The sequence below is a fragment of the Gymnoscopelus microlampas genome (genome assembly GCF_963454915.1).
Source record: "Gymnoscopelus microlampas genome assembly, chromosome: 11".
NCBI classification, from domain to species: Eukaryota; Metazoa; Chordata; class Actinopteri; order Myctophiformes; family Myctophidae; genus Gymnoscopelus; species Gymnoscopelus microlampas.
The window spans coordinates 11,616,781-11,637,516 of NC_139948.1; the positions used below are offsets into that span (position 1 = coordinate 11,616,781).

General features: G+C 40.2%; 1 protein-coding gene across 1 annotated transcript in view; it reads left to right on the forward strand.

Annotated features, from left to right (window-relative positions):
- The window catches only part of gsg1l (gsg1-like), a gene marked incomplete at both ends in the record, with an annotated part of 68,244 nt that overhangs the window by 987 nt on the left and 46,521 nt on the right, over window positions 1-20,736 (forward strand). The window lies entirely within an intron of this gene.

Sequence of the window (20,736 nt, forward strand, 5' to 3'; positions counted from 1 at the left end):
ATAAATGCTTTGAAAATAGCAGATCTACAAGCTCTCAAGGCCAGGCGGTGTGAGCTTGTAGATCGGCTATTTTCAAATAGCCTGTATGCAGAGGGTTGAAGTGGTTAATGCATGTTTTGTTTTAATAATCAAAATCTACAGTAACTAGTAACTAAAGTTTTCAAATATTTTTTGTGTAGTAAAAGCACAATATTTGCCTCTGAGATATAGTGGAGAAGTAAAAGTATTGACAATTAGAAACACTCCAGTAAAGTAAACTTTCCTCAAAAGTGTACTTAAGTACTGTACTTGAGTAAATGTACTTAGTTACTTTACACCACTGATTGATTGTTGATTGATTGATTGATTGATTGATTGATTGATTGATTGAATACTGTATTAACAGTTTGCACACAAAAAAGCTCAGAAAGTACAGTTCTATACAAATAGCCAAACTCTATAGGGCTGAAGTGGTTAATGTATTACAAAGTAGTAACTAAAGTTTGCAAATAATTGTAGTGGAGTAAAAGTAAAAAAAAATGCCTCTGAGATGTAGTGGAGTAGAAAAATACAGAACATTGGAAATACTCCAGTAAAGTAAAAATACTTCAAAACTGTACTTAAATACAGTACGTGGAGTAAATGCACATGTAAGTGGACCCGTGACACGCTGCAGGTGTAGGAGTTACAAAATCTCATGGTCCGTGTGGTTCCATTAGATGTTTTACTGTGTTGGTGTATAGATGAGAACTAAAGTTATTGTTTAGTTCTGGGTAAAAGTACGGTGCGTAAAGTCGCCGGTTATCCATGTGCGTTAAAGTGCCACCCCGCTTATAGCTCTATTTATAGCTCACAAAGCCCTAGGTATATTCTTCCATGAAGGTTTTTTGGTATGTTTTAAAAACATATATTTCATACAGTAATATATCCTCCATCAGCCTATGCTATCGACCCCATGAGGCTATACATGCCTTATTATTGTGTGCGTCATGGCACACGGCTAAATACAGGCAAACTGTTATGTTTTTATAATGCATATGATGCATTATAAATAGCTCTTTTTTGCTGACTTCAGCGAAACGCCAACCTGTCGTGGAGAGAGAGAGAGAGAGAGAGAGAGAGAGAGAGAGAGAGAGAGAGAGAGAGAGAGAGAGAGAGAGAGTAATATATCTACCCTATGCTGAGATGTTTTGAAACCATTTCGTGAGATTATAATGTTCACCCCAGTTGACTTGAGCAAAACCCAGGCTGTGTGTGACGCACTGTCATGACTTTAAGGTGAGACGTTTTGGTCTGGACTCTGGACATAAACTGTAGAATTCTTTACCATTCTCAATCACCACACAATCTACTGTCGAGAATGTCGACGCCACTGTTCCACCGTCTTGAAATCCCACTCTGATGCCCGAGGTAGTGCAATGATGTGCGGCAGTGTTGATTTTGACAGCAAATGTTGATAGTCTTTCGAATAAAATTCCATTAAGTTTTTGTCATTTTTTTTGTCATCTGAAATATTTTAGTCTTTGTCTAGTTTTAGTCGACTAAATATCATAAGATTATAGTCGACTAAATCTACAGTTGATTTAGTCGACTAAAATGCATTGTGGCGGTGCCTTGATGGCGTCGTAGCGGCTGATTTTACACTTGGTTGCGTGCTGAAAATAGCCGATCTGCAAGCTCACAACGCGTCGCAGCGCGACGCGTTGTGAGCTTGTAGATCTGCTATTTTCTACTGGATCTCTTCTCCACTCGTCCGTCCCTCACTAACATTTTAGTCTAGTTTTTATTTGTTGACAAAATTGTCAATATATTTAGTCCTAGTTTTAGTAGTCGACGAGCATTTTTCGTCATAGTTTTAGTCGACGAAATCAACACTGATGTGCGGACAGCAGGCCATGCTGCCCGGCAGCCCGGCTGCAACCAGGCTAATGATTACTGGAGCCCCTGGGAGGTGCTAAGGAGACCACTGGGGGGTGGGCAGTCTGCATGGGGACACATTTGCCATCTGTCACAATCACCCACAGAGAGGGATATCGCACAGGGTTTGATTAGTAAAAAAAAACAAACAAACAAGCAAATAAACAAACGGAAAACAAACAAAAATGGGACGGGGGGTTTGCATTTTCTTAATCATTTTAAGTCTTAAGCCGTATGTAGGCTACTTTGTCCTATGACAAATAGCAAAAATAGCAGTTTTTTTGCCTAGTTTGAAACAAAATAAAAATTGGTGGACAGATTTGCCTAAAATAGGGATTAATGTGGTTAACATACAGTACATTTTTAATCATATTATTCAATTGTTTTGTTTTTTTGCCTTGCCTGCTTGGACATTAACCAGTAATGGTTAATGTAAAAAAAAAAAAAAAAACTGATGTGATGAAATGATGTTTTCCTCCGTCAACTGTGCTGAAAAAAAAAATGCTAAATGAACATAAGGTTAAAAACAAAATATTGTTAAATATGTGATATAGTCAAACAAGCCAAGGACATGTATGCACATTTTATTCATTCTGATCAGAAGCAGATGATAAACCCAATACAAATGAATGACCAGATGGGGGGATATCAAAAGCAGAGGCACCCCCTTCCCCTGCCAGCAAGGGGGTGGGGGGAACCATACTAAACCTGTATCTGCAACTGGGCAGTCACAGTGCAACAGTAGAGAGAGGGAGAGAGAGAGTGCTAACTATTCCTGGCTGCCTAGTATTCAATTCTCTCCGCTCTTAACCCATTGAGACCTGAAGCCGATTCTACATGTCTCCTAAATCCCAACAGTATTCTGAAAAACGTATGTTTCTATATCACTGGTGCTCAATCTTTTTCATGTCAAGGACCCCCAAAATTGTATTTGGCCGCAGACCCCCATCAAAATATTTTGTTCCAGGGACCCCCAGAAGCAAAGATTTGAGTTGAAAATGTTCGCTTTAGAAATATATATATTCAAAGATTTGCACACGTTTTCACGATTTTTCAAAAATAGCAGATCTACAAGCTCGTAGCGCGGCACTCGGTGCCTCGCTATGAGCTTGTATATCTGCTATTTTTGAATAGCCCAAAGTGTAAAATAATGCTTTTTAGCTCAAATCTAAAAATGAGACAGTTCCAGGTCTCAATGGGTTAAAAGACTGTGCATGGCTCGAGGTACTTCATTGCATTAACCACTTGAACCCCAGCATCCCTCCCTATATATACTCTGGACGTTTGCCAAAAAAAACAGCCGATCTACAAGCTCACAAACTTGAAACTCGTTTTGTGAGCCGCAAACGTATAGAGGGTTTGTTTAAAGTGGTTGAGAAGACAATTGGGAGGCAAGTATAAAGAACAGCAGCGAAGCCAAAAATCACAAAGCCAAAGCTAAATGAGGATACATGTGGGCTGGTGCAGTGAATTGGGAGGTTAACCCATTAAGACCGGGGAACGCATCTTGTGTCCTTTTTTGATTTCTTTGGCTATTCAAAAAATAGCAGATCTACGAGCTTGTAGATCTGCTATATTTTGAAAAATCGTGTGTGCAAATCTTTGAATATATACTTTTTAAAGCGAACATTTGTAACTCAATTCTTTGCTTGTGGGGGGTCCCTGGAACAACATATTTTACAAATGTTCGCTTTAAGAAATAAATATTCAAAGATTTGCAGATCAAGCTCGTAGCGCGGCACTCGGTGCCGTGCTATGAGCTTGCATATCTACTATTTTTGAAAAGCCCAAAGAAATCTTAGAATGACACAGATGCGTCCCCGGTCGTAACGGATTAAGTTGAAAAGATTTGTTTTCAAACGCCTCTTAAAATGTCCCCAGAGTTTGCCCCTGCGATATCATTTGGCAGGGGTGCTTGTTACATATTTTAGGATAATGTCTGTTATTATCTGTCAGTGTAAAAATGGACTCGGGGAGTTAAACGAACGCTCAGGGATTTCGCTGCCCACCGTGTAGCATCTCGTCTCGTTTTAACCCATTAAGACCAGGAACGCATCGGTGTCATTTTAATGTTTCTTTGGCTATTCAAAAATAGCCGATATACCAGCTCATAGAGATCTGCTATTTTTGAAACATAGTGAAAGTTTGTGCAAATCTTTGAATATATTTTTAAAGCGAACATTTGTAACTCAAATCTTTGCTTCTGGGGGTCCCTGGAACAAAAATATTTTTAGATAGAGGTCCGTGGCCAAATACATATCATTTTGGGGGTCCTGAAAAAGTTTGAGAACCACTGATATAGCAACATAGGTTTTTTTCAAAAAACTGTTTGGATTTAGAAGGCATTTTTGTAGAATCGGTCCCAGGCCTTAATGGGTTAACCCATTAAGGCCGGGAACGCATCTGTGTCACTTTAGATTTATTTGCCTATTCAAAAATAGCAGATCTACAAGCTCATAGCGCGGCACCGAGTGCCGCGTTCCCTTCCCAGTCTTAATGGGTTAACTAAAGAGTGAAGGATGCATGAATAAGCTTTCCTGCTCACTACTACTGTATGGCCTGAAGGATACATAAAGTAGATGATATGATAAGTAGATCATTATCAGGTATATACGTTTTTCTTTTGGGGGGGGGGGGGTCATTAGTCTACCTGAAACGTAGACATCTCACCCTGAAGTTGTCACATTTCAGAAATGATAGACAGTTCATACTAACAAGTGATCATTATTTTATGATTTGTTATCACTGTCCAATTTGTGAGAGGTCTAATGCACTTTACACTTTGTTGACCAGGTTCCCCCTTTTTCCCTTCTACACCAAATCTACACAGCAAAAATAGCCGATCTACGAGCTCTATTTCTGCCAAATGTTCGCCATTTTTTTGCAGAATGTTCGCCTACTATGACAGGCCCAGAACAGGGACGCTAAGGTCCATGTGGTAAAAAAACAGTAAGCCGAAATGTGCTGTGTTCAAGTAACCTTGAGCATAATTTGTGCCACAGTATCATCAGGTGTTTCGCTTTACTTTCCTGGCCGTGCGGTGCGTGGTCGTTTTGGGGTGTGTGTACTGTAAGTGGATGAGAGGGTGTCTGGACAACTATCGTCTCTATTTGCAATTTATATTTGGTCAAGCTGTGCCCAAACACCACAATGTGGACGGTAAATACTCCACCAAGGTCGGGTAAACAACAGGCTTATTGCTAACAATACACAACCGGCCGTATTTATATCGTGTTCCTGGCCGATCACACTTGGCTTAACCCATTGAGACCGGGAACGCATCTGTGTCATTTTAAGATCGCTCTCTTTGGCCATTCAAAAATAGCAGATCTACAAGCTCATAGCGCGGCACCGAGTGCCGCGCTATGAGCTTGTAGATCTGCTATTTTTGAAAAGTCGTGAAAATGTGTGCAAATCTTTGAACATATATATATATTTTTTTAAAGCGAACATGTTTTAATTAAAATTGAACCACTGATATAGAAACATACGTTTAAAAAAAAACTATTAGGATTTAGACGACATTTGTAGAATCCCCAGAAGCAAATATTTGAGTAATTAAGATTAAGTTTTTATTTTTATTTTTTAATAGCCCAAAGACATCTAAAAGGACAAAGATGCGTTCCCGGTCTTAAAGGGTTAATGGAACGAAGGAGCCATGGGGCTAACTTTGGATGAAGGTGACAGACAGCAGTGATATGGAGACATTTCTCGCTGCCGCGGAATGAAGGGCAACATCACTCATATTTATTGACAGGAAGAGGCAAGGTGCAGTGTCTAAAACGGCCAGATAAAAGAGAGCCTGCTTTAATATTTTGTGCAAAGAAGAAGACATGCCAGTAAACCTCCTACTAACCGACATTTTAACCACATGAACCTATAGCGTCCCTATTACGGGGTTAAACATTAGGCGAAAATAACAGATCTGCAACTCGTTCAGACCTGAACAGATCCGGCGGCGTACAGCATGCGTTGTGAGCTCGTGGTTATCCTATTTTCCGCGTTGTTGATGGAAAAAAGGGAGCGGATCTTGTATAGAGCCCTGGGTTATCAGGCTAAGGACCCCCTAGCTGAGAGAGAGATGAAGCAGGGACCCCCTCTTTTTCAGATCAAACCTTTTTTTTGTACTTGGTGCTGCTCTTTTTCCCCTCTACACCAAACCTCTACACCAAACCTCTTTGCCAAAAATAGCCGATAGCCGATCAAAAATAGCAGTTCTGCTATTTTCAGCAAAAGTTCTCCTCGGAAAAGGAATGTTAAGTGGAAATTTGGCGGCCCCCCTGTAGTAACTCTGAGGACCCCCGAAGTGGTCCCGGACCCCCTGTTGAAGACCCCTGGTTTAAGTGGTTAACAATACATCCGTGCTAAACATTTCAGGTTGAGACGGTTCATTTAGCATAACTGGACAAAAGCGCAGCGAACACGTTTCTCCACAGATTTGAATATCTTGTGTGAAAAAAAGCACATAACACTGTGTTGCTTCGAGTGCTTGAATTATGCTCCTGCATGCACGGCGGTGAATTAGATTGTCACGGAAACGACCCCGGACACATATTCCAGCCTCGTATCGGTTCGATAGCCGTTAGCGGTGTTGTTTCCGCTACTTTATGATCGTAAATTGGCCAGCTGGGGAAGGAATGATGTCAGTGTTCGAAAAGCCTGATTCATACTTCTCTCTGTCTCTGTTCGAGGTTTGTCTTTGTCTGTCTCTCTCTCTCTCTCTCGCGTGTGTGTAAATGAGTGTGTGCGTCATTGAGTGCTTATGTGTGTGTGTGTGTGTGTGTGTGTGTGTGTGTGTGTGTGTGTGTGTGTGTGTGTGTGTGTGTGTGTGTGTGTGTGTGTGTGTTAGACAGAGAAAGAGAGAGAGAGAGGGCAGGACATTTTGGAGAGATTCACAGAAAGTCAATAAACACTCTTATTGTAATTAATGTATTAGCCAGCTACTGTACAGTGATAAGCAGTCACATTGCTGTCACTGTGACCTCTGAGCAGCAGCCTGTTGAGTGTTTTTAGTGCGGTACAGTGAATTATGTTAACGCATGCACCCACAGAGACGCACAGACCCTCATACAGTGGTCCACTTAACCCATTGAGACCTGAAGCCGATTCTACATGTCTCCTAAATCTCAACAGTATTCTGAAAAACGTATGTTTCTATATCAGTGGTGCTCAATCTTTTTCATGTCAAGGACCCCCCAAAATGATATGAATTTGGCCGCGGACCCCCATCAAAATATTTTATTCCAGGGACCCCCCAGAAGCAAAGATTTGAGTTAAAAATGTTCGCTTTAGAAATATATATATTCAGAAGATTTGCACACATTTTCACGATTTTTGAATAGCCCAAAGTGTAAAAGAATGCTTTTTAGCTCAAATCTAAAAATGACACAGTTCCAGGTCTTAATGGGTTAAAGAACTGAATATTGTCACTGTCGGGCAGAAACCTCGCGCTGTATATACCTCATACTATATAAGCTTACAGCCGCCTTGCGATGCGAGGCGTCGTAAGCTTGTAGATCTGCTATTTTCACTACTTTTGTGAGACACTCTTGTACGATGAAGTAGGCCGTTCATTTATGAAAAAAAAAACATAAACGTTTGAAACGTGGAGATACGAGGTTTCAGCAACTGTATGCATTTGTATTGATCACCAAATTCACCATGGTACCGGCGATGTTGTGTTCAGTTTGTAGACTGGATCCTTTTTAAAACATTTTTATTTTATTCCCAAAGGCAGTGAAAATAGCCTATCTACAAGCTCACAACTCCACTGCAAAGATTGCTATCAGAATGTAGATTGGATGAAATTGGTATCCCGAAATGCAAATGTATTTTCTGTTTAATAGAGTGCAGGAGAGAAGGGGAAACCCCTTTTACTGAACAGTCTGCATGGCAATGATTACTATCAGAATATAGAACTTTAACTATTTAACAATTTATTTTACAAAAACAAAAAACATAGTGTCACAATCATTCTAACCACTTAGCTTTGGCTATTCAAAAATAGCAGATATACAAGCTCATAGCGCGGCACCGAGTGCCGCGCTATGAGCTTGTAGATCTGCTATTTTTGAAAAATCGTGAAAATATGTGCAAATCCTTGAATACACTTTTTTTTTCAAGCGAACATTTTAAACTCGAATCTTTGCTTCTGGGGGGTCCCTGGCACAAAACAATCTTCAGATGGGGGTCCGCGGGCCAAAGGTAATATCAATTTAAGGGGTCCTTGGCATGAAAAAGGTTTCAAACCACTGTCCTAGTTGAACGGTGAGGCGCTGTGTCACGGAGTCCACAGTTATAACTTGTGCGTGCGGACGTACAGCACGTTCGCGCTCTATTGATTTGCGAGCTGGGTCATAAATACATGGGGTCGACTGCCTCTCTATAGCCTGCCTCGACTGAATTCGCCTTTTTTTGATGTGTGCAGCTGCACCGTGGGAACAAGTATCCGTGCTCCCGGGGAGAGAGTGATTATACCCATGTCAGAGTCGTTAGGGAGAGACGCGCACTGGAGCTTTTATTTATTTATTTGTTTATTTAACCCATTAAGACCTGAGGCCGATTCTACAAAATGTATTCTACATCCTAACGAGTTTTTTTGAAAAAATAACGATGTTTCTATATCAGTGGTTCTCAAACGTTTTCATGTCAAGGACCTCAAAAATGTCATGTATTTGGCCGAGGACACCTATCTCTACATATTTTGTTCCAGAGACCCCCCAGAAGCAAAGATTTGAGTTACAAATGTTCGCTTTAAAAATATTCAAAGATTTGCACAAATGTTCACGATTTAAAAAAAAATATTATTTAAAAATAATATTTGGCTATTTTTGAATAGCCAAATAAATACAGATGCGTATCCCGATCTTAATGGGTTAAAGTAGCATTGTCTCCTAAAACTATTGAATAAAAATCTATGGAGTTTGGATGGTCATATACTGACTTTCTCTAATTATGTTTTGTGTTTTCGTAAATAAAATAACAACAACAAACCAATTAAACTCTAAATATACTCTATACTGTATACCCAGGGGTCAGTACTTTGTCCCCTCCTGTTTTTCCATCTGCACCAAATCTCTTCCCCTAAAAAAGCTCATCATAACGGGCGTTGGGACCTTGTAGATCACCTATTTTCTCGAAATGTTCGCCTATACGGCATGACATTAGGGACACTAGGTGCATGTGGTTCATACTGCTGTCCTCTTTGTCAGGTTTCTTTTTTTCCTTTACAAAAAAAGGAGCTGCTGTTTTGAGATTTTACCATTTGATCAGGTCTTATGAACATCATACGAATCGGGGCACTGAAGCTGAGAAAGAGTCTTAAGCTGCCAAACTTACACAAAATTCATCATTTGGTTAAAGTTAAACAAACAGTATAACTCATATGTGAGATTTTGGAGAGATTAGCTCCGGACACACAGACAGACAGACAGACAGACAGGCCAACAGACAGACAGACAGACAGACAGACAGACAGACAGACAGACAGACAGACAGACAGACAGACAGACAGACCCTCTTGTAGACGGCTCGTCTCTGATGAACCCTGCCGTGAAAAGGTTTGTCAGTCAGAACAGCTACTCTACTGAACCATCTGCTCCTTTGTTCACGAAACGTAATCTCCTGATAATTTCTCCCGTCAACATCATGTTCAAGATCCAACAGAAGAACAGACTCTTGTGTTTGCACAGCAACTGGAATAGATGATCTCGTAGATGAAGTTCCCTCCACAAATGTGTGTGTGTGTGTGTGTGTGTGTGTGTGTGTGTGTGTGTGAGTGTGTGTGTGTGTGTGTGTGTGTGTGTGTGTGTGTGTGTGTGTGTGTGTGTGTGTGTGTGTGTGTGTGTGTGTGTGTGTGTGTGTGTGTGTGTTTTCTGCCCTCCCCTGCCCTCCTCTGAGACAGACTGAGTAGACAAAAATGTTACCATATAGTAATTAGTATTAGTGAGGATATATGAAGATAGGTAGAAAATTGGTGAAGTGGTCCTTTAATATGCTTGTTTATCTTCTGCCACTGGTAAACTTAATATGACTGAGTTTAGAAGCTGAAGTTGCATTAAAACAACTCCACTATGTGCTGCTGTTTCAAGAGTGGTTTTCTGAATTCATGAATTCAGCACCATGGACAGAGGCACAGCTAGTCTCAGTGCCACAACATGAATTCAGCACCACGGACAGAGGCACAGTTAGTCTCAGTGCCACAACATGAATTCAGCACCACGGACAGAGGCACAGCTAGTCTCAGTGCCACAACATGAATTCAGCACCACGGACAGAGGCACAGCTAGTCTCAGTGCCACAACATGAATTCAGCACCACGGACAGAGGCACAGTTAGTCTCAGTGCCACAACATGAATTCAGCACCACGGACAGAGGCACAGCTAGTCTCAGTGCCACAACATGAATTCAGCACCACGGACAGAGTCACAGCTATTTACATGTACTGCTGTCTTCTCTTCAAATGTTTGTTTTTATTAGGTATTGTAATCATATTTAAGTGATTTATTCCCTTAATATTCTGTTGTACTGTATATATTTAACCCATTGAGACCTGAAGCCGATTCTACATGTCTCCTAAATCCCAACAGTATCTTAAAAAACGTATGTTTCTATATCAGTGGTGCTCAATCTTTTTCATGTCAAGGACCCCCAAAATCATATGTATTTGGCCTAGACCCCCATCAAAATATTTTGTTCCAGGACCCCCAGAAGCAAAGATTTGAGTTAAAAATGTTGGCTTTAAAAATATATATACTGTATATTCAAAGTTTGCATTTTTTATTTTTTTTCAAAAATAGCAGCTACAAGCTCGTAGCGCGGCACTCGGTGCCGCGCTACGAGCTTGTATATCTGCTATTTTTGAATAGCCCAAAGTGTAAAATAATGCTTTTTAGCTCAAATCTAAAAATGAGACAGTTCCAGGTCTTAATGGGTTAACTCATTCACTGCCAGAATTATTCTGGCCGCGTTTGAACACTGCCATATTTTTCATTGAAAAAAAAAAGTACTCAGGAGCCGAGATACAGAATTTTTAAGTTTTAAGTTAACAAGGAAGTGGATGGGAGTCTATATCTTCGAAAAATCATATCTCCTTGGTCTTTGGGTCAAAAAAAAAAAAAAAAATCAAAAAAAAAAAAAAAAATTAAAAAAAATATTTTTTATTTTTTATTTTTTTTAAAAAGTCGTTTTAGTCGTTCTTGGCAGGCATGGCTTATGGACAGAAGTCGTTTTAGTCGTTCTAGGCAGTATATGAGTTAATATGACCTAATTTTGGTTCATTTAGGTTATGTTTTGATTGATTGAATATTTTATTAGGCAAAAAATGTAAAACAACACATTTACATTTAAAATACTTTGTCTAACAGGTCCGTTCATAAAAGTCCTTGCGGACTTGTTTCCAATGAGGGCCTTGGTATTCAATTCATAGACATATATAGTGGCATCACAGTTCGAATATCATTACACAAGAAATAAAAAAAAACAGCAAGAATATATATATATCTATATATATATCTATACACACATATATATATATATATATATATATATATATATATACATACATATATACATACATATAATACTATGTACAACTAAAGAAATAAAAAAAAAGGGGGGGGGGGAGATATGTACAAGAACAGGGGGGGGGGGGGTCGGCTATCTAATGGGAAAATGGTACTACCTCCTCTTTTGGCCTCCTGAAAGGTGATTTTTTAAGGCTCTTTTAAATGAGCCCAGCGAACTGCATTTTTTGAGGGATGGGGTTAGCCCATTCCAATCCTGGGTGGCAGTGCTGTAGAAGGAGAATTTGCCCATGTTTGTTTTATGGGTGGGTGGTACCAGATTGTTGTTAACGCTCCCTCTGGTATTGTGACTGTGGGTGTCACTAACCTTTTGGAGGTATTTACTCAGATATGCGGGAATAGGGGGCATATCGGGCAAATTTTCGTTTACAATTTTGAAGGCCAGTCCCATTTTTAGTTGTTTAACCCTGTCTTCCACCCTGAGCCAGCCTAGGCTGGCAAAATCGGTGGGAGAAAGGTGGGTCATGGGCCCCAATCCGAGGAGTAGCCGAATCAGTTTGTTTTGGGAGGTTTGAAGCTTAGTCTTCAGTGACACTGAGGTGTTGGAGTACCAGGAGGTGCTAGCATAGTCAAAATGTGGTTGAATCAGGGCCCCTGAGAGGGTCCTGAGGGCCTGTGGGTTGACAAAAGAGGAAACTCTGCCCATAAATTTGGTTCTCTGGTTTACTATTTTGACCACCTTTGTCCCCATGCTTTCACCCGACAGGTATTTGTCGAGAATACAACCCAAATAGGTAATCTCTTCTTTGCTAGCGATAATTGTGTCATCGACTTTGACCTTGAAATCATTTACCTCCATCTGTCTGAGGGAATGTTTGGTCCCAAAGAGAATGGATTCAGTTTTCCCAAGGTGTAGTGACAGTTTGTTATCGGTAAGCCAAGTACGGATTTTTGTGTGTGCGTGTGAGGTAAGGACATGGATCTTATGGAGAATTAAAGCAAAGGATGATATGAGTGGAGCACCATGCAGACTGTATAGTGGAACATTATACAATACATGCACACAATGGAGTACTGCTGGTCTGATAGCCCCTGTTTCACAAAACCATCTGTAATCATTATAGGTGCAATTTGCTCTAAATGGCATCCTATCACAGATTAAATACAGAGCAACAGAGCAGGGCTGCCGAGAGAGAGAGAGAGAGAGAGAGAGAGAGAGAGAGAGAGAGAGAGAGAGAGAGAGAGAGAGAGAGAGAGAGAGAGAGAGAGAGAGAGAGAGAGATTCAGACATAGTTGAGTAGGTAAGATAATGTTTTTGTTCTAGTGTTCTGATATGGCTGGTGGCTGTTACAGTAAGTATTGCAGTGTGTTGTGAACCACTTTGGCTAGTTTATATATTTTGGACAGTCATGTCGATAAAGAGCCTTGATAGACAGGAACTGAAATTGAGTGATTGAGTGAGAACGGGGGTCTGTAAAAGGACGGTGTTGTGGCGCAGTAAGGGGCCGTGTCCATAGAGAACGCCTTTTGAGCTGAGGGAGAGCGTTGGATATCATGTCCATAGCGCTCGCCAGTGTTGATTTCGTCAACTAAAACTATGACGAAAAATGTTCGCCGACTACCTTTTTCTTCCACTGACAAAAACTAAATAAAACTAAGCTATGATGGCTAAAACTAGGACTAAATATATTGACAATTTCGTCAACAAATAAAAACGAGACTAAAATGTTAGTGAGGGACGAGTGGAGAAGAGATCCAGTAGAACTAACTAACTAAGTCATTTTATGCTTGGTTGCGCTCTGGTGTTGCGCTCTGAAAATAGCCGATCTACAAGCTCACAACGCGTCGCAGCGCGACGCGTTGTGAGCTTGTAGATCGGCTGTTTTCAGCACGCAGCCAAGTGTAAAATCAGCCGTTACGACGCCATCAAGGCACCGCCAAAAAACATTTTAGTCGACTAAATCAACTGTAGATTTAGTCGACTATAATCCTATGATATTTAGTCGACTAAAACTAGACTAACAGTAAAACTTTTCAGGTGACTAAAATGTGACTGAAACTAAAAGGTATTTGATTCAAAAGACTATGAACAAAACTGAATCAAAATTAGCTGTCAAAATCAACGCTAGCGCTCGCCGCTTGCACACTGCGTGATGCCCGCACCGTTCCAACCTATCAACCATTGAGGAGCTCACTTCTCCAACGTCCTGTCCTCCTCTGTGTTATTAGCACCAAATAATGCCTTAGCTCAAACAAATTCAGGCTTCTCATGGTTGTCATAACAATTCAACGTTACATCGTAAATTACCGAGTAGTCAGACACAGCCAGTGGTGTAAAAATAACTAAGCACATGTACTCAAGTACTGTACTTAAGTACAATGTTGAGGTACTTTTTACTTTATCGAAGTATTTCCAATTTTCAATACTTTTACTTCTACTACACTACATCTCAAAGGCAATATTGTGCTTTTACTCCACTAGAATTACTAGAAAACTTTAGTTACTAGTTACTTTGTAGATTTAGATTATTATTACAAATACAAATACATACATACATACATACATTAACCACTTAAGCCCTACTATATATACATTTTGGCGATTCGAAAATAGCCGATCTACAAGCTCACAATGTGTCGCGATGCGACACATTGTGAGCTTGTAGATCTGCTATGTTCAAAATATTTTTTTACATTTTATACATTTGAAAACTTGTGAAATGGGACATTCGGCATAATGAGTACTTTTACTTTTGGTACTTTAAGTATTGAATTTTGAATACTGGATTTCTACATTGCAGTATCGATACTTTTACTTAAGTAAACAAATCGAATACTTTTTCCACCACTGGACACAGGAGGATATCAAAAGAGCAGTACCAGAAAAAACTATTTACCATAGAAATGCATGGCAGACTGACGCTGCCAGCCCAAAAGGCGCTCTCTGTGGACACGGCCCCCCTAGAGCACTGAGAAAATATGACTTAAATAGAATCAAGATATGAGCAGGGGGGCTATTTTATTTTATTGCATTCTTTCAGCAATCCTGAGTGATCAAGGTCTAGGAATACTAATTGTGATGTTAGAGGAGTCATAAGGTCCCCGACGAGCCGAGTCACTCTTTAACCCATTAAGACCTGAAGCCGATTCTACATGTCTCCTAAATCCCAACAGTATTCTGAAAAACGTATGTTTCTATATCAGTGGTGCTCAATCTTTTTCATGTCAAGAACCCCCAAAATTATATATATTTGGCCGCGGACCCCCATCAAAATATTTTGTTCCAGGGACCCCCAGAAGCAAAGATTTGAGTTAAAAATGTTCGCTTTAAAAATATATATATTGAAAGATTTGCACACATTTTCACGATTTTTCAAAAATAGCAGATATACAAGCTCATAGCGCGGCACTCGGTGCCGCGCTATGAGCTTGTATTATCTGCTATTTTTGAATAGCCAAAGTGTAAAATAATGCTTTTTAGCTCAAATCTAAAAATGACACAGTTCCAGGTCTTAATGGGTTAATTACATTTTGGATTCACGTCTAATCGGCTGCCAGGCTCACCGTTTGACTTGGCACGTTTGCGCCGCGGCGCACCCACCGCCTAACACACTCTCATCTCATAATTAGTTTTAGCGATGGCTTCTCTGATAAACTGGCTGCCCCACGTTTTTAGTACACAGCGGTGGAGGCAAAAGTACTCGATTGCTTTGCTTAAGTAAAAGTATCAATACTGCGATGTAGAAATACTCTGTTACAATTAAAAAATATTACTGGAGTAAAAGTACAAAAGTATTGGCATCAAAATGTACTTAAAGTACCAAAAGTGAAAGTACTCATTATGCAGAATGTCCCATTTCATGTTTTCACATGTATTAACATCTTTTGAAAATAGCAGATCTGCAAGCTCACAATGCGTCGCGTCGCATATTCAGGTTCATACATGAACCTGAATATGACATATATGCATTGACGCTTGTAGATCGGGCTTGTAGATCATTTTCAAATGGCCGAAAAGTACGCAGAGCTGAAGTGGTTAATGTAGGTTTTGTAATAATGATCAACATCTACAAAGTAACTAGTAACTCAAGTTTTCAAATAAATGTCATGGAGTAAAAGTACAATATTTGGATCAGAGATGTAGTGGAGTAGAAGTATTGGAAATTGGAAATACTCAAGTTGAGTACAAATACCTCAAAATTGTACTTAAGTACAGCACTTAAGTAAATGTACTTAGTTACTTTCCACCACTGGTAGACAGCTTTGAAAAAAAATCATTCACTGGATTCTGTGACTCTTTCTGTCACAAATAGTTCACTTTTAAAAAAATCCTCAAATATGGAAAACGTCTTTAGCTCTAGTGTGGTTTAATTCTCAGCTGAGGAGACACAGTTGAGTTTATCTGGGCACAAAGGAACCAGAACACAGAATGACAAAAACAGTTTGTGACCTTTTATGGTTCACAGAATGGCCACATAACAATGAGCATTTCCTCATTGTCTTTGTGAATCAATAGGACTATGCAATACATGTGATCACAAATCATCATCACCCGGCATTCATTACACTGAGTGAGTATATCCAATCGAAGGCCATGACGAATCTCTCTCTCTCTCTCTCTCTCTCTCGCTCTCTATCGGCTATTTTCAAATGGCCAAAATGTATATGGGGCTGAAGTGAGTAATGTATGTTTTGTAATAAAAATCTACAAAGCAACTAGTAACTAAGGTTTTCAAATAATTGCAGTGGAGTAAAAGTACAATATTCACCTCTGAGATGTAGTGGAGTAGAAGTAAAAGTACTGAAAATTGGAAATACTCCAGTAAAGTAAAAAATACCTCAAAATGGTATTTAAGTACAGTACTTGAGTATATGTACTTAGTTACTTCACGCCACTGACATGCGGGCAAGTGTGTCCCTTTTTGACGATAAGATGGACAAAATGGACAGGTGTAAACAATAGAACGATAGTGATGAGTGCACTAACTTAGTGCAGCCATCTAACACACTGCTCCATTACCTCCCATAACACTAAACCTCCTTATTCCCTTGGCCTTCTGTCAAACAAGAACAAAGCTCCTTCCATAACTGCTGACGTCTGACCTTTACTGCAGTTTTACGGGCTCTCTCTCCTCCCTACCTGAACATTATTCAGCACTCAGGGAAGGAATTGCAAATTTTCCCTCGTGAGAACAATGTCAACATGCCCAGACTGCAAATCAACAGAGCCCTGTATAGTCATAGATCAGATAGTAGAAGCCCCGTATAAAAGTGACTCGTCCTCTCGGAGATATGGGACATTATTCAAAATGACAAGCTGTTTGAGAAAGAGTGCGCAGGTGCTTAACCGGTAGTGCATCAGACCGGAGCTGTTTTTAATTCTTTCGTTGCCAAGTAGGGATGCAAATTATCGATCAATTCATGAATTGATAATTGATAACCTTATCAACCGATTAACCGGTTAACTGATAAGCGGCTTTTTTTTTTTATTCTTAATTTCAGATTAAAAAAAAAATCCTAAAAAAAAGTGCTTAGGAGCCGAGATACAGCCTTTTTCAGTAAGTTAAACAAGAAGTGAATGGAGCAGAAAATCTTCAAATCATCATATCTTGGGTTCTGAACATTAAAAAAAATAAATAATAAAAAATATTTTCTTTTTTTACATTTTTTCAATTAATTGTTAATTGTTTGATTTAATCGGATAATTTCTTAATCGATTAATTCGATTAATCGATTAATTGTTAACATCCCTATTGCCAAGTCCAAGTTAAAGGAGAGAGCCGGACCAAAATACATATATACAGTATTGTGTCTGCCTATAATCAGTCACCAACATACCTGATGCGGTTGACTTTTTTCATAGAAGCCCCTGTGCTCATTCTGCAGACCCCTCCCACAGCTAGAATGGACCCTAGAGCATAATCCTCTATGTAGTGTCCTGGCACTCTCGCGGGACGTGAGAATCTCGCGGGACGTGAGAATCTCGCGGGAGTTCACGCGTTGGAGCCGTTCTGTGGGAACGGCAGCTCATTTCTTAACCCCTGTTAACTCAGAACTCTTGATTTTTAGGCCTCAAGTCCCTTTTGAGTCTACGGGCTGTATTTTTTGTAAACCTTCGAACTATATGGTGAAGCGCAGTCAGCGGTGTGGTTTGCGGTGCTTCGGCAAGTTTGGCAACAGACTGTCGGTATAAAGAGCGGAGTATGGCCGGCACATATGCAGGGATGGCGGGAAATTAAACATTTTTATCGGATGATATCAATTCAAAGAAATGGAACCAAATGGACACTCAAGGTTAAATTAACCCATTGAGACCTGAAGCCGATTCTGCATGTCTCCTAAATCCCAACAGTTTTCTGTAAACGTATGTTTCTATATCAGTGGTGCTCAATCTTTTTCATGTCAAGGACCCCCAAAATTATATGTATTTGGCCGCGGACCCCCATCAAAATGTTTTGTTCTAGGGACCCCCAGAAGCAAAGATTTGAGTTAAAAAAATGTTCGCTTTAAAAATATATATATTCAAAGATTTGCACACATTTTCACACATTTTCAAAAATAGCAGATCTACAAGCTCGTAGCGCGGCACTCGGTGCCGCGCTACGAGCTTGTAGATCTGCTATTTTTGAATAGCCCAAAGTGTAAAATAATGCTTTTTTAGCTCAAATCAAAAAAATGACACAGTTCCAGGTCTTAATGGGTTAACACTGAGGATTTTTACTGTGTGCTCCGTGCAAACACAGAGACAGCGCATTTCTTTATCTAGTAGCGTATGAGACGCGGCGAGGTCGGGGGCCTCTCTCTCTGCATGCCTGCTGTCTGGGCTGAGGGCGTGGGTGTTCAACGTGGTTATGGATGATCCGGCCTGCTGGTTAAGACAGGAGAGAGCCTGAGTTATGGCACCTTGGCAGTGGATCATCCAGGGATCTGTGACCCTGTGGCCACGGGCTTACATCATCTGATGAGATAAGATACATGTACAGGGGCTGTATGTGAACACACCACCAGTGGTGTAAAGTAACTAAGTACATTTACTCAAGTACTGCACTTAAGCACAATTTTGAGGTACTTTCACTTTACTGGAGTATTTCCAATTGTCCATACTTTTACTTCTACTCCACTACATCTCAGAGGCAAATATTGTGCTTTTACTCCACTACAGCTATTTGAAAACTTTAGTTACTAGTTACTTTTCGGATATACATTAGTATATCATAAAACATACATTAACCACCCTATTTTATACCCAGACATTTTAGTACTTTTACTTATGGTACTTTAAGTGCATTTTCATACCAATACTTTTGTACTTTTACTCAAGTCAATTTCGAATTCCGGACTTTTACTCGTAACAGAGTAGCTTCTACATTGCAGCATTGATACTTTTACTTAAGTAAAACATTTGAGTGCTTTTTCCACCACTGCACACCACCACACATGTTGCTGTGGACAGCGTAACTTTTTTTTATACTTTAAATAACTATTCCACTGCAGAACACCCAAGATGTAATCCGTAATGCTTGCGAGACAGACGTCCACGAAGGGCCACGGAGTCCCCGGTGAAGTGAAAGTTAACCCATTAAGACCTGGAACTTTGTCATTTTTTGATTTGAGCTAAAAAGCATTATTTTACACTTTTGGCTATTCAAAAATAGCAGATCTACAAGCTCATAGCGCGGCACCGAGTGCCGCACTATGAGCTTGTATATCTGCTATTTTTGAAAAATCGTGAAAATGTGTGAAAATCTTTGAATACATATATTTTTAAAGGGAACATTTTTAGCTCAAATCTTTGCTTCTGGGGGGTCCCTGGAACAAAATATTTTGATGGGGGTCGCGGCCAAATACATATAATTTTGGGGGTCCTTGACATGAAAAAGCACCACTGATATAGAAACATACGTTTTTCAGAAAACTGTTGAGATTTAGGAGACATGTAGAATCAGCTTCAGGTCTCAATGGGTTAATGTGAATCTCAAGAATAGTTGAAAAAAAAATCTAATGCATGTACAATGAACACATCTCTGTGAATCTCTTTGTCGCCAGAACAAATAGCGTCCTTGCGAATCACTTCTGCATATAAAGATGGCCGTTTCCATTTGGCCCGAAAGGAGACGGTGCATCACCACGCTATAGTCGACACGCCAACAAGCTGCTCAGTTTGTCAATACTGGGAGGAGAAATTAGACACGGCTGAGTGTCACCATACTATTTTTCACAATACTGTATTGATCACCCAGCCCTTCGTGTCGATATGTATCCAGGGCTTAAAGTTACTCGGCGCAGACATTTCTCTGTGTATCCTGTTGCTCACTCATTACTGTTATATTCCCATACACCTTTCCAACGTCAGAGCACTAAAGGTCCCACAACACACTTAACCAAGTGTACCCGTAGCCTGGTAAACCCCCCTCCCTCCGGAAATCTCATTTGCATTTGATTTCGGGAAAGAGTCTGGCCTACAGGCCTGTATGGGCAATTTGGGAGCTGGGCGCTGGATTAGTACCGTTGACTGACAACCCCTTCAGCCAATCAGCAGTTCGTTCCCCTTCAGCCAATCAGCTGAAGGGGAACCACCAAGTATGCCAAGTATGACGCAAGGGGACTTTTGAAGGGGCTATGCCGAAAAGAGGTCGCTTTTTTCGGATACATGCGTGTCACTTCCCGCCCCTGCCGGTTCTCTGAATTTTTATTTTTAAATAGGCTCTGTCATGATTAATTGACCACTTATATGAAGTTAAACAACTAAATTCTATCCAAACGATATCTTAAAAGTAAATTCCGTGCCTCAAAAAAAGAAGTTTGAGAGAGTTTTAAAGTTTTAAAAACAAAAACAAAAACAGCGCACAGAAACAATGGCCGCCCGTTCCATTTTTGTCGGCTGCACTCGGTTCCATTCTGTTTCACTCAAACTCGCCACCCGATTGGCCAACCTTCGCTGTCAATCATAGAACAATGAGCAAGGACGCTGATAGGACAGTTCATGTTATGAACTGTGGAGAAACGCCCAGACAGGCCTGTAGGCCAGACTCATTCCTGAAATCAAATGCAAATGAGATTTCCGGAGGGAGGGGGGTTTACCAGGCTAATGTACCTTAGCATCCCAATTCTGTCTATGCATAATAGGCGAACATTCAATGAAAATACCAGATCTACAAGCTCACAGTGTGTCACCGGGGTTGGTGAGCTTCTACTGGAGATATTTTTGGTGAGGATATTTGGTGTAGAATTGCTACACCAGACAACCAATTAGCAACTGGAATTGCTAATTAGTTGTCTATCAGCAGCTGGTCCACAGCTGATTAGAGTAGGTCA